Source organism: Palaemon carinicauda, chromosome 11, assembly GCF_036898095.1.
Source record: "Palaemon carinicauda isolate YSFRI2023 chromosome 11, ASM3689809v2, whole genome shotgun sequence".
Lineage (NCBI taxonomy): Eukaryota > Metazoa > Arthropoda > Malacostraca > Decapoda > Palaemonidae > Palaemon > Palaemon carinicauda.
The window spans coordinates 133,872,810-133,887,809 of NC_090735.1; positions in this window are offsets into that span (position 1 = coordinate 133,872,810).

Genomic DNA, 15,000 nt, shown 5'->3' on the forward strand with positions numbered 1-15,000 from the left:
AGGAAGCCTAGTGCAACGGAATCAGCTACTTTTAGGAAGCCTAGTGCAATGGAATCAGCTACTTTTAGTAGGCCTAGTGCAACGGAGTCAACCGATTTCAGTAGTTAGAATATTTTTGCTTGAAGTTTTGCACCAAACTCTTCAAGGCCATTATGAACAGCAATGTTGCAGAAATATATATGTGAAAAACGACGTTTCAATTACATAGTTTCTTAGGCCTATTAGAGTGTTATTGCTAAATTGCATTGCTTAAACGGTATATGCCTTTTTATATTGCTGTTTCACGTATGATGTGCATCAGTAGATATCCACTTAATTTCAAGATTTTATAGTATATACATGAAAGTTTTATTTTAATGTTATTATTGTTCTTAAACTAATATTGTAGTTTTTCCTTAATTCCTTTCTTCACTGGGCTATTTTTTCTGTTGGAGCTCTTTAGCTTGAAGCATCCTGCTTTTCCAACTAGGGTTGTGGCTTAGCAAGGAATAATAATAATAATAATAATAATAATATGTTGTATTGCTGTAGTAAAGGTCTATATATCCCATCGATCATTTGAAGTGTACTGGTCTTCCTCTTGTTTTCTTAAAGTTTTTATAGTTTATATATGAAATATTTATTTCAATGTTATTACTTTTCGCAAAATATTTTATATTAATTGTTAATTACTTTTCTTGTACTTTCCTTATTTCCTTTCCTCACTGGGCTATTTTCCCTGTTGGAGTCTTCGGGCTTATAGTGATTTGCTTTTCCACCTAGGGTTGTGGCTTAGCAAGTAATAATAATAATACTAATAATAATAATAATAATAATAATAATCACATTCTGTCGCGCCAGTACTGGATCCATTACTAGGCCGCTTCATTGGTATTCAAGAGATCTTAATCCGTACTGATGAACTAATACATTAAAAGTACCGATTTGAATTTAGCATATATCAAAGTACTTGTGCTGCTGATTATTTTATTCCAATTAGCAAAAAGAGCTCTTCGATTCCACAAATGAAGGTCGCTATATTATCGATCAGACCTTTTATTACGATGCGAGACTGTTCTAAGAACAGGTTTCTTTGAATTCTCATCGATTCCAGATAGTCTACGGTTTCGAGACCCGATCGAAGGAAAGTGAACTCCTCTTTGGGAATTCAAAGAAGTTAGATGTTGATAGAAGCAGAGATATCAGTCGTGAGAGAGAGGGACATCGGAAGTTTATTTTCTGTCTTTATTTTAACATTTTCTTTCATGTCTATTATTATGATTATTATTATTATTATTATTATTATTATTATTATTATTTGCTAAGCTAAAACCCTAGTTGGAAAAACAGGATGCTATAAGCCCAGGGGCTCCAACAGAGAAAATAGCCCAGTGAGGAAAGAAAATAAAGAAATAAATAAACTATCAGAGAAGTAATCAATTAAAATATAAATATTTTAAGAACAGTAACAACATTGAAATAAATCTTTTATATGAACTATTAAAACTTAAAAAAAACAAAAAACAAAGAGGAAGAGAAATAACATACAAAATAAAACGTGCATCACCATTTTCCCATTTTATATATTTTTTTTTTTTGAGAAAATGCGCATCACTCACTATCTTTCCTTTTAATAGAATTTTTCTTTGATAAAATGCGCATCACTAATTTCCCTTATTATATAATTTTTCTTTGATAAAATGCGCATCACTATTTTCCCTTTTCATATGGAATTTTTCTCTCTTATTGTGAAAGTTTCTCGATGAATCGAAATACCCTAAGCTTACCCCCCCCCCCCCAGCCCCCTCCATTACTTAGGACATTTTTCCAGCTAATCGATGGCTTCATCGTCTTAATGTTTTCTGTCTGGCGTATAGGATTTTTTCCTTAGTGGCTGATTTTCTTTGGCCCTTCCCCCCTCCCCCCCCTCCCCCTCCCCCCTCCCCCAAGCCAAGTGACCATTACTTTGATTGAAGAGGAAATTGGCGCATTCCATTAACAACTTCCATCCCCACTGGTGTGTGTACAAGAAAAGATAGTAATTATGTCCCTCTGTAAATGTATGCGTAAGTGTTGATCTAAATGTTTAGCATTGAAATAACTTTATCTATATAAGCATCCCATTTTTCGTAAATTTGATATTCCAAACTCAGCATCTTAATGTATTATTATTATTATTATTATTATTATTATTATTATTATTATTATTATTATTATTATTATTATTATTATTATTATTACTAGCCAAGCATTGAAATAACTTTATCTATATAAGCATCCCATTTTTCGTAAATTTGATATTCCAAACTCAGCATCATAATGTATTATTATTATTATTATTATTATTATTATTATTATTATTATTATTATTATTATTATTATTATTATTATTATTACTAGCCAAGCATTGAAATAACTTTATATAAGCATCCAATTTTTCGTAAATTTGATGATATTTCAAACTCAGCATCATGTATTATTATTATTATTATTATTATTATTATTATTATTATTATTATTATTATTATTATTATTATTATTATCCAAGCTACAACCCTACTTGGAAAAGCAAGATGCTATAGCCCAAGGGCTCTAACAGGGAAAAATAGCTCAGTGAGGAAAGGAAACAAGGAAATAAATAATCGACATAAGAAGTAATGAAAAATTAAGATAAAATATTTAAAAAAAAGGAGCAACATTACAACGGTAAACCTAAACATCGTAATGAAGTTTCCATTCTTAATTAATTTTCTCGTTTTTTACCAGACATGCTAACTAAATGCAAGAATGTTAGCATCCTATTTTTTGTAAATTTGATGATATTCCAAACTCAACATCGTAATGAATACGGTAAAACTAAACACCGTAATGAAGTTTGCATTCTTAATTAATTTTCTCGTTTTTTACCAGACATGCTAACTAAATGCAAGAATGTTAGCATCCTATTTTTTGTAAATTTGATGATATTCCAAACTCAACATCGTAATGAATACGGTAAAACTAAACACCGTAATGAAGTTTGCATTCTTAATTAATTTTCTCGTTTTTTACCAGACTTGGTAACTGAATACAAGGATGTCAAACCATTGTTCTCTAGTCTTGGGTAGTGTCATGATAGAGATATCATGGTCTTCCACTGTCTTGGGGTGAGTTCTTTTGCTTGAGGGTTCACTCGGGCACACTTTTCTATCTTATTTCTCTTCCTCCTGTTTTTTTAAAGTTTTTATAGTTTATATATGAAAGATTTATTGTTATTGTTCTTAAAATGTTTTATTTATTTCCTCATTTCCTTTCCTCACTGGGCTATTTTCCCTTTTGGAGTCCCTAGGCTTATATCATCCTGCTTTTCCAACAAGGATTGTAGCTTAGCAAGTAATAATAATAATAATAATAATAATAATAATAATAATAATAATACCAACATCCCATTTATCGTGATTTTGATGATATTCCAAGCTCAACATCGTAATGAATATTTCCTTTTAGAATTAACTTTCTCGTTTTCTACCAAACATGGTAACTGAATACTAGAATGTATTTTATTTCATTGCCGTAAGTTTTGTGAAAAGTTGATCACAGTGAATAATCCCTTCTTGAATTAACTTAATCATTTTCTACCAAATATGATATCGAGTACAAGAATGTTTTTATTTTCATTATTATTATTATTATTATTATTATTATTATTATTATTATTATTATTATTATTATTATTATATATTTGTTGTTGTTATTATTATTATTATATTTGTTGTTGTTATTATTATTATTATCAATGTTGTTATTATTATTATTAATTGCTAAGCTACAACCCTAGTTGTAAAAGCAGGATGCTCTAAGACCAGGGGCTCTAATACCAAGGGCTCCAACAGGGAAAATAGCCCAGTGAGGAAAGGAAACAAGGAAAAATTTAATATTTTAAAAACAATAACATTAGAATAGATATCTCCTATATAAACTATCAAAACTTTAACAAAACAAGAGGAAGAGAAATTAGATAGAATAGTGTTCCCGAGTGTACCCTCAAGCTAGAGAACTGTAACCCAAGACAGTGGAAACCATGATACAGACGCTGTCCCTAATCAGGGCTAGAGAACAATGGTTTGATTTTATGGTGTCCTAGTAGAACTGCTTACCATAGCTGAAGAGTCTCTTCTACCCTTTCCTAGAGGAAAGGGGCCACTGAGCAATTACAGTGCTGTAGCTAGCACCTTGGGTGAAGAAGAATTGTTTGTATTCTTTTTGAAAAGTTGATTTCATCCAAAATACTTTTGGTGCAAAATTTTAAGCTCGTGGACCATTTCGATCGGTGATCCTCCTTTTTAGCTGAAGTCTCTTCTACCCTTACTTAGAAGAAAGTTGCCACTGAGCAATTACAGTGCTGTAGTTAGCACCTTGGGTGAAGAAGAATTTTTTGTATTATTTTTGAAAAGTTGATTTCATCCAAAATACTTTTGGTGTTAAATTTTAGGCTAGTGAACCATTTCGATCGGTGATCCTCCTTTTCCCGGCCATTGAAGTTATCCGGTTTCCGGTGTTATCCCTCACACTGCAGAAGCCTATTATCTCAGATTTCCCCCATTTTCCTAATGGGTTTCCCAAGAAGGGAGGGAAAATCACGGGATGGCTTTAGATTGTAGCCTCCTTTTAGTTCCTTAAACTAAAAGTCAAAGATTTCGAAGGGAATTTCATCTAGATATTAGCTCGATGTTATGTGTACGTGCACACTAGGTTTTATTACTATTGTTATTACTTGCTAAGCTACAACCCTAGTTGGAAAAGCAGGATGCTATAAGCCCAAAGGCTCCAACAGGCAAAATAGCCCAGTAAGGAATGGAAACAAGGAAAAACAAAATATTTTAAGAACAGTAACATCATTAAAATAAATATCTCTTATATAAACTATAAAAACTTTATCAAAATAAGAAGAAGAGAAATAAGATAGAATAGTGTGCCCGAGTGTACCCTCAAGCAAGAGAACTCTAACCCAAGACAGTTGAAGACCATGGTACAGAGGCTAAGGCATTACCCATGACTAGGGAATTTAGCCCAACGAGAAATGAAAACAAGGAAAAATAAAATATTTTAAGAAGTGTAACATTTAAATATATATTTCCTATATAAACTATGAAACTTTAACAAAACAAGAGGAATAGAAATGGTATAGAATAGTGTGGCCGAGTGTACCCTCAAGCAAGAGAACTCTAACCCAAGACAGTGGAAGACCATGGTACAGAGGCTAAGGCATTACCCAAGAATAGGGAAAATAGCCCAGTGAGGAAAGAAAACAGGGAAAAATTAGATATTTTAAGAACGGTAACAACATTGAAATAAATATCTCCTTTATAAACTATAAAAACTTTAACAAAACAAAAGGAAGAGAAATAATATAGAGTAGTGTTCCCGAGTATACCCTCAAGAAGTGGATTCTAACCCAAGACAGTGGAAGACCATGGTACAGAGGCTAAGGCACTACCCAAGACTAGGGAAAATAGCTCAGTGAGGAAAGAAAACAAGGAAAAATAAAATATTTAAGAACAGTAGCAACATTAAAATAAATATCTCCTACATAAACTATAAAAAGTTTAACAAAACAAAAGGAGGAGAAATGAGATAGAATTTTGTACCAATGTGTAACCTCAAGCAAGAGAACTCTTTGCCCCCTCGTGTTTTCCAAATACAACCATTTCCCCCAAAAATTTGGCAACACACATTCGATATTTATGTGATGGATATTCGAGAATAACATCAAAATTATTGCCATTCGTATTTTTAATAAGCGTTTCGGTAATAGTCTCATAAAAAATGCCTGACGCAATAAAAACTCAGCGCCTATTCGATATTCCAACCTTCATGGCGACATAGGTGGGCCAGAATGACAATGGCAAGCCTGTGTGATAGATGCTTGGTTCGTCAGGGATAAGCGTACTAGTTCGGGGGCATTATTATTAATATTATTATTATTATTATTATTGTTATTATTATTATCATTATTTTTATTAATTTTATTATTAATATTTTTATTATTGTTGTTGTTGTTGTTGTTTATATTATTATTATTGTTGTTGTTATTAATATTTTTGTTATTATTATTAATATTATTATTATTGTTGTTGTTAATATTATTATTATTATTATTATTATTATTATTATTATTATTATTATTATTATTATTGTTGTTGTTACTCGCTAAGCTACAACCCTAGTTGGAAAAGCAGGATGCTATAAGCCCAGCTGCCCCAACAGGGAAAATAGCCCAGTGAGGAAAGGAAACAAGGAAAAACTGGATATTTTAAGAACAGTAACAGCATTAAGATAAATATATCCTATATAAACTATAAAAACTTTAACAAAACAAGAGGAAGAGAAATTAGATAGAATAGTGTGCCCGAGCGTACCCTCCAGCAAATGATAGTTACTGGCACTGCTCCAAGACCGGCCCACTGCCTTCAGGCGATATCAGTGATGCCTTATGTAAGGAATGCCAAAGAGAGTTTTTTTTTTTTTTTTTTTTTTTTTTTTTTCTTTTTTTTTTTTTTTAGTTTGGAGGAGTGGTGTGCGGTCTTTCATTTTCTTTTCTTCACCGAAGAAATATTCATCTTTCCTGTCGGTCCCAGAGGAGTCAATATGATAAAGGGTGCGTATTATACAACCACAATCATATAAACTTCTTCTTCTTCTTCTTCTTCTTTCTTCTTCTTCTTCTTCTTCTTCGACTAAGCTCGTTTGATCCTCTCTATTGTGTATATTTCTGTAAGTATATGGAGTTGAGTTTTCGGGATTGTATGATTAGGAAAAATCAAAGAAGGAAAAATACTATATTTTTCATATCCCCATTGTCTCTTTCTTCTTCTTCTTCTTCTTCTTCTTCTTCTTCTTCTTCTTCTTCTTTGAATAAAACTGCTCCCGCTATGCAGAGTCGCTATTTTTTGATAGCCGTTTCCAATTTCTTTTGTCTCCGATGACCTCCTGTGTGAGATCTTTCACCTCCATAGCCTATCTGCTGTTACACACTCCGTCCAACTTCTCTTTGGTCTCCCCCTACTCCTCCTACCGGGAACATATATGCGTTATGCATCTATGCCGGAAATACTCACTAACCACAAATAACAATCTGTTAAACGTTATGTAGCTCGCAACATATCTAACTTTGCATCTTACCCTCCTTAGAATCTGACGTTTGTACATCGCAAAGCTACAACCCTAGTTGGAAAAGCATGATGCTATAAGCCCAAGGGCTCTAATAGGGAGAAAAAATAGCCTAGTTGGGAAAGGAAACAAGGAAATAAATAAACTACACGAAAGGAATAAACAATAAAGATAAAACACTGTATGATAGTTCACAACATTAAATTAGATCTATCATATATAAACTATAAAAACTTCATAAACACAAGAGGAAGAGAAACTAGATACAACAGTGTGCCCGAGTGTACCCTCAAGCAAGAGAACTCTAACCCAAGACAGTGGAAGACCATGGTACACAGGCTATGGCACTACCAAAGACTAGAGAACTATGGTTGCCAGGATAGTCGTTGTGAACCACGTAGTAGTGCGGGCTAATTATGTTTATATGTAAAAAATAAATCGCACGTATACTTGAAGATGTTTTAATGTCGCAAGCTTCTCAAGTAGTTTTTTTAATATTTTTGTTCCCGAAATAACATTTACACGATACAATTTTTTTTTCGTTTATGTTGGATACCACTCAAAAGGGGGAAGTGCCTTGATGGATAGTTAGATTGATTGATAGATAGATAGATAGATGGATAAAAATTATCAGGTTCTTTCATTGTAGTTTTAAGTATTAAATGTAATTCTTATATATCCTTTATACAGGTCAACTGTAATTACCCGTTATTATTTTTTTTTCTAAATTCAAACATCTATTTAAGTGAGTAAAAATTTCAATCCTCAGGTTTTTATAGTTTATATTGAAATATTTTTTTAGATGTTGTTTTTGTTCTTAAAGTATTTAATTTTTTCCTGTTTCCTTTCCTCACTGAGCTATTTTCCATGTTGGGGCCCCTGGGCTTATAGCATCCTACTTTTCTAGCTAGGGTTGTAGCTTAAGAAGTAATAATATTAATAATAATAATAATGATAATAATAATAATAATAATAATAATAATAATAATAATAATAATAATAATAATAATAATAATAGTTTTTATTTGTTCAACTTTTAAACCTTGTGTATTTGTCATTTATTTAATGTTTATGTTTTTACATCACTTTCTTGTTTTTTTTAATTAGATTTCTCTCTGGTATCTATTTTCATTTAATTCTAGTTCTAGTGTGATTATCTCACTTCTAGAGAATAGCTGTGTTAATGTGTTAATCTTTAATTTTCTTTCTTAGTTACCTTTTCGTATAATTTTCTTCAAGAAAAAAGATGACAAGATTTAAGAAGATTAAACAACTACTATATCTTAGTTATGAGATTTATTTTAAATCTTGATAATGAATGTGAAGTTAATTATTTAAATTTTAGGAAATTTATGAAAAATGTGTAGTCAAAATATAAATATTTTCGAAAGGTTTCAAAACTATAGTGTCTTAAAATAATTTAGGAAATAATTTATGCTGACAAATCTATGAATTCAGGGAGTGGCTATGGTGTAAGAATAGCTCATAGAATTATTAATGAAATCTCTACTGGGGCAAAGAAGAAGAACTATATACCCATCAAAAAGAGAGATGGGTCTGTTATAACAACAAGATGAAGAAAGGCAACGTTGGATGGAACACTTTAGGGATGTTATGAATAGGATATATGTAGGGAATAATTTGATTGATATATCTGAAGCTGAGGAAGACCTTGATGTGCCTATGAATAAATTCAGTGTGTTTGAAGTCAAAGTCATCCTTAAAAAACTGAAGAGATGGAAAGCCCCTGGGTACGATGGAATAACTGCTGAGATGATATTGGCCGAAAATGAAGTGACTTACAAGATTATTTTGTAGAATGTGGCGTGAAGAGGCAAAACCCGATGAATGGGAACTAAGTATTGATTTAAAAGCTCAAGATAGAGACGACTGGCGAAATCTAACCGAAACAGTGCGTCAATAGGCATAGGAGGAGATGATGATAATGGTGATGATGATGATGATGAATTATAATTAGAAGTCTGTAATGCGTCTTTGGCCGAGTTATTCATTATAGTTTTCACCATAAAAATAAAAGAAAATGGATGTAGTAACCTGAAGTATATTTTAGTTTTTGCATTACTACTCTTACACTTCACCCACTATAAAAAAAAAGTTTAAAGAGAAAAGTCCTAAATGAACTATATTTCGGTAAAAAATAACCATCATAAGCAACAAAGGAGAGTTCACAAGATAAAATGTTAAAAAAAATGTATATCACATCCTGTGAAAGAGCATAGAAGTCATTATTTCTGGATTATGCAATTGAAGATTAATTCATTAGTTCATTTATTCAAGATTAAAATGTATATAGAGGGATAATGGTTTGGATGGTATGTAACTAGAGTGATTCAGTAAGTTTGAAAATTATTTACGATGGGAAATAAATACACCCAGGACGTCCAAGCCAAACTTTTTATTTTTTTCTTGAATCAGTTAGTTTGGAAGCTTAGTTATTATTATTATTATTATTATTATTATTATTATTATTATTATTATTATTATTATTATTATTATTTCTAGGCTGCAACCCTAGTTGGGAAAGCAGGATGCTATAAGCCCAGGTGCTCCAACAGGGAAAGTAGCCTAATTAGGAAAAGAACCAAGGAAAAATAGAATATTTTAAGAACATTAGCAACATTAAAATAAATATTTCCTATAAACTATAAAAAAACTTGATCAAAATAAGAGGAAGAGGAATTAGATAGAATATTGTTCCCAAGAGTATTCTCAAGCAAGAGAATTCAAGACAGTGGAAGACTTTACGGTTACATAATGATAAGAATTCTATGATTTACTATGAATTTTAATTTAGTTTATTTGGATTTATGATAAAGATGCGCCATGCAAGATGTTAATGCATGTGTATAATTGCACGATCAACAAACTTTTTTTTTAACATTTTTAACATGAACATTTACAAGGCCACATGTAAGTTTTAGTTCAACGTTTTGTGCAGTTTTAAAGGTTTAAAGGCCGCTCACGAATGGCAGCTGCAAGGGACAGTGACATTGCCCTGACCCCATCATTGGATCACAAGGATGGTGAGGTTGCAGCGACCAAAGGAACTAACTATTTTGAGCGGGTCTTGATCCTCAGTCCGGCGTTCACCAGTCAGGGACGTTACCGCATCGGCCACCACAACCCAGTAAACATCATCATCGTCATCTCCTCCTACGCCTATTGACGCAAAGGGCCTCGGTTAGATTTCGCCAGTCGTCTCTATCTTGAGCTTTTTATTCAATACTTCTCCATTCATTATCTCCTACCTCTGGCTTTATAGTCCCGTGCCATGTAGGCCTGGGTCTTCCAGTTCTTCTAGTGCCTCGTGGAGCCCAGTTAAACTTTTGGTTAACTAATCACCCAGTAAACAGGTATACTGAATGATGCACACTAAGAAAACTAGCAGTGTAGAAAGAAAGACAGAGAACTTGATGAAAGAGGACACGGGGACGAGACAGAAATACCGTATAGATGTTTTTACGTCCTGGAGTTTTAGCGATGGCTATCAAAGCCTTGCTCCATTTCTCTGGAGTCCCTTCCATCCTTTCCTGCTGCAATTGACGATGTGCAATCGCTTTTGCATCGCCGGCGCTAAGCTTTTGAATTATTGTCGCATTCATTTCCAATACGACGCTCTTGCGAAGCTGAGATAGGTTTTGACGTTTACAAATACTGTCACGTAAAAGGCTTTGGCCCGTACACAGGCCGAGGACAGTTTTTTTTTTTTTTTTTTTTTGCATACAAAATGTTATTTTCTGATATCGGATCTTTTCGGTTACTGGCTAAGTGTAGGTAGTAGGTTGGCCAAGGTACCAGCCACCCGTTGAGACACTACCGCTAGAGAGCTATGGTTTCCTTTGACTGGCCATTGGATTCTTCTCTCTGGTTACGGTTCATTTTCCCAATTGCGTACACATACACCGAATATTTCGTCTTTCTTATTCTTTACATCTGCCCTCATATACTTGTCAACACCGAGATAACTAAACAATTCTTCTTCACCCAAGGGGTTAACTACTGCACTGTAATTGGTGAGTGGCCGCTTTCCCCTTGGTAAAGGTAGAATAGACTCTTTAACTATGGTAAGCAGCTCTTCTCGGTGAAGGATACTCCAAAATCAAACCATTGTTCTCTAGTCTTGGGTAGTTCCATAGCCTCTGTACCATGGCCTTTCACTGTCTTGTGTTAGAGTTCTCTTTCTTGAGGGTACACTTGGGCACACTATTCTACCTTATTTCTCTTCTTGTTTTGTTAAAATGTTTATAATTTATACAGGAAATATTTATTTTAATGTTGTTACTGTTCTTAAGATAATTTATTTTCCCTAGTTTCCTTTCGTCACTGAGCTATTTTCCCTGTTGGAGTCATTGGGCTTATAGCATCCTGCTTTTCCAGCTAGGGCAAGCTTAAACAGTTTTTTTTTTTTATTATCAGTGCGGGAGAGAGCCAGAGATAAAAATAAAAGCAATAGCATTAGTGTTTGAGCGAGTATGAAACACGTGCGATACACTTTCCTCACTGGGCTATTTTTCCTTGTTGCAGACTACGGGCTTATAGCATCCTGCTTTTTCTATTAGGATTGTAGCTTACCCTATAATAATAATAATAATAATAATAATAATAATAATAATAATAATAATAATAATGAAGGCAGGACGGACGGACATTATCTTATTCCAATATACCTCTCTCAAATCCTACCGATTTCTACACAATTTCCCTCTGGATTAAATAGGAATCTAATTAATGGTTCACGAGGCATTTACTGATGTTCCGGTAAAGTTCTCTAATTAAAATCAAGTAAATCTTAATTGGCCTCTAAAGGGGAACTAAAAAATAATGAGGCTTTCTTCAAGTTCTGAATAACTTTCAAGTTTCCCCCCACTTCCCCTGTGAAAAAAAGTTGTTTATCTGTCTACCACGCCAGAGAGAAAGAAGATATCAACATTGGAAAAAAGCGTATACGTTATTATGAACAAAGGTAGTAGGTTGGCCAGGGCACCAGCCACCCGTTGAGATACTACCGCTAGAGAGGTATTTGGTCCTTTGGCCAGACAGTACTACATTAGACCCTTCTCTCTATTATTATTATTATTATTATTAAATGCTAAGCTACAACCCTAGTTGGAAAAGCAGGATGCTATAAGCCCAGGGGCCCCAACAGGGAAAATAGCTCAGTGAGGAAAGGAAACAAGGAAAAATAAAATATTTTAAGAATAGTAACATTTAAATAAATATTTCCTATATAAACAATAAAAACTTCAACAAAACAAGAGAAAGAGAAACTAGATACAATAGTGTGCCTGAGTGTACCCTCAAGCAAGAGAACTCTAACCCAAGACAGTGGAAGGCCATGGTACAGAGGCTATAGCACTACCCAAGACTAGAGAACAATGGTTTGATTTTGGAGTGTCCTTCTCCTAGAAGAGCTGCTTACCATAGCTAAAGAGTCTCTTCTACCCTTACCAAGAGGAAAGTAGCCACTGAACAATTACATTGCCGTAGTTAACCCCTTGGGTGAAGAAGAATTGTTTAGTAATCTCAGTGTTGTCAGGTGTATGAGGACAGAGGAGAATCTGTAAAGAATAGGCCAGACTATTCGGTGTCTGTGTAGGCAAAGGGAAAGAACCGTAACCAGAGAGAAGGATCCAATATGGTACTGTCTGGCCAGTCAAAGGACCCCCTAACTCTCTAGCGGTAGTATCTCAACGGGCGGCTGGTGCCCTGGCCAACCTACTACCATAGTTACGGTTCACTTTTCCTTTGACTACACATACACCGAATAGTCTGACCTATTCTTTACAGATTCTCGTCTGTCTACATACACCTGACAACACTGAGATTGCCAACCAATTTTGTCAAATAATTGTACAGTGGCTGGCTACTTTCCTTTTGGTAAGAGTAGAAGAGACTCTTTAGCTATGGTAAGCAGCTCATCCAGGAGGACACTCCGAAATCAAACCATTGTTCTCTAGTCTTGGGTAGTGCCATAGCTTATGTACCATGGTCTTCCACTTTCTTGGGTTAGAGTTCTCTTGCTTGAGGGTACACGGGGGCACACTATTCTATCTCATTTCTCTTCCTCTTGTTTTGTTAAAGATTTCATAGTTTATATAAGAAATATTTATTTAAAATGTTACAGTTCATAAAATATTTTATTTTTCCTTGTTTCCTCTCCTCATTGGGCTATTTTCCTTGTTGGGGCCCCTGGGCTTATAACATCTTGCTTTTCCAACTAGTGTCGTAGCTTAGCAGGTAATAATAATAATAATAATAATAATAATAATAATAATAATAATAATAATAGTTTGCCCTTTTTCTTGCTAACGTTATTTTCCTCTTTAATCTCTAAGATCATCAGCAATAATGGGTTCTAAATATTTACGTAATGGTGTTGAAAAAAGATGCTTCATGAAATTGATTTTATAGACTATTGAAAGAATGTAGTGTCACATGGCTTTATTATTATTATTATTATTATTATATGGTTTGAACATGCTCTTCTCACTCCCGAATAGAGATTACTTAACCAAACTTTTAACTGGGCTCCAAAAGGCACTAGAGGAGTTGAAAGACCCAGGCCTACATGTCTGAGGACTTTGAAGCGCGAAGTAGGAGATGATGAATGGGGAAGTATTGAATTAAAAGCTCAACATAGAGACGACTGGCGAAATCCAACAGCTTTAAAAGGTGACAACCACGTACCTTTAATAAAAAAAAAAAACCTCTTTCTCAGAAACAATTCCATGAACAAAAGGCGTCCTTATGGAAATCCTAATGAAGACCGGGAAATTCGAACAAATGGCGTAGGTTCGACATCATCACTGCCAAAATAATAAAGTTCTTCTATTGTGTAGGGATGTTTGCTGGCCTGGTTCGAATACAGCAGACTAGAATAATCTGTACTATTTTGTATTGCATGTTGAGAGGGTTTTTCTTATTGGTCTCTCTCTCTCTCTCTCTCTCTCTCTCTCTCTCTCTCTTAATGTTGTATATTAGTTATCACAATTCCCTCTCTCTCATAGGTGTATATTGGTTATTACAATTCTCTCTCTCTCTCTCTCTCTCTCTCTCTCTCTCTCTCTCTTAATGTTGTATATTAGTTATAACAATTACCTCTCTCGTGGGTGTATATTGATTATCACAATTCTCTCTCTCTCTCTCTCTCTCTCTCTCTCTCGTTGTTGTATATTAGTTATCACAATTTTCTCTCTCACAGGTGTATATTGGTTATCACAGTTCTCTCTCTCTCTCTCTCTCTCTCTCTCTCTCTCTCTCTTATTGCTGTGTATTGTTATCAATTTCTCTCTTGCTCTTTATTCTCTATTGAAGTATTTTGATTATCACAATTCTCTCTCTCTCTCTCATATTGTTGTATATTAGTTATCACATTTTTCTCTCTCACTCTCTCTCTCTCTCATTGGTGTATTTTAATTATCATAGTTCTCCTCTCTCTCTCTCTCTCTCTCTCTCTCTCTCTCTCTCTCTCTCGTGCATTTTCTTTTCTTAATTATTCGTCCGTATTCCTTGCCAATGTTTCTGAACTCTCTCTCTCTCTCTCTCTCTCTCTCTCTCTCTCTCTCAGAAGATGAACCCTAAACAACTTTCGTCTTTTTATTTATTTTCGTCTCCTTCATTCGTTTATTGTTTATTTTGATTATCACAATTCTCTCTCTCTCTCTCTCTCTCTCTCTCTCTCTCTCTCTTATTGCGTATTTTCAAAATACTCTCTTTCTCTCTCACTTTTATTATTGTATTTTGATTATCAATTCTCTCTCTCTCTCTCTCTCTCTCTCTCTCTCTCTCTCTCAAAAGAACCCTTAAAAAAAACTCTCATCTCTATTTATTCTCGTCTCTCTCAAGTGTCTC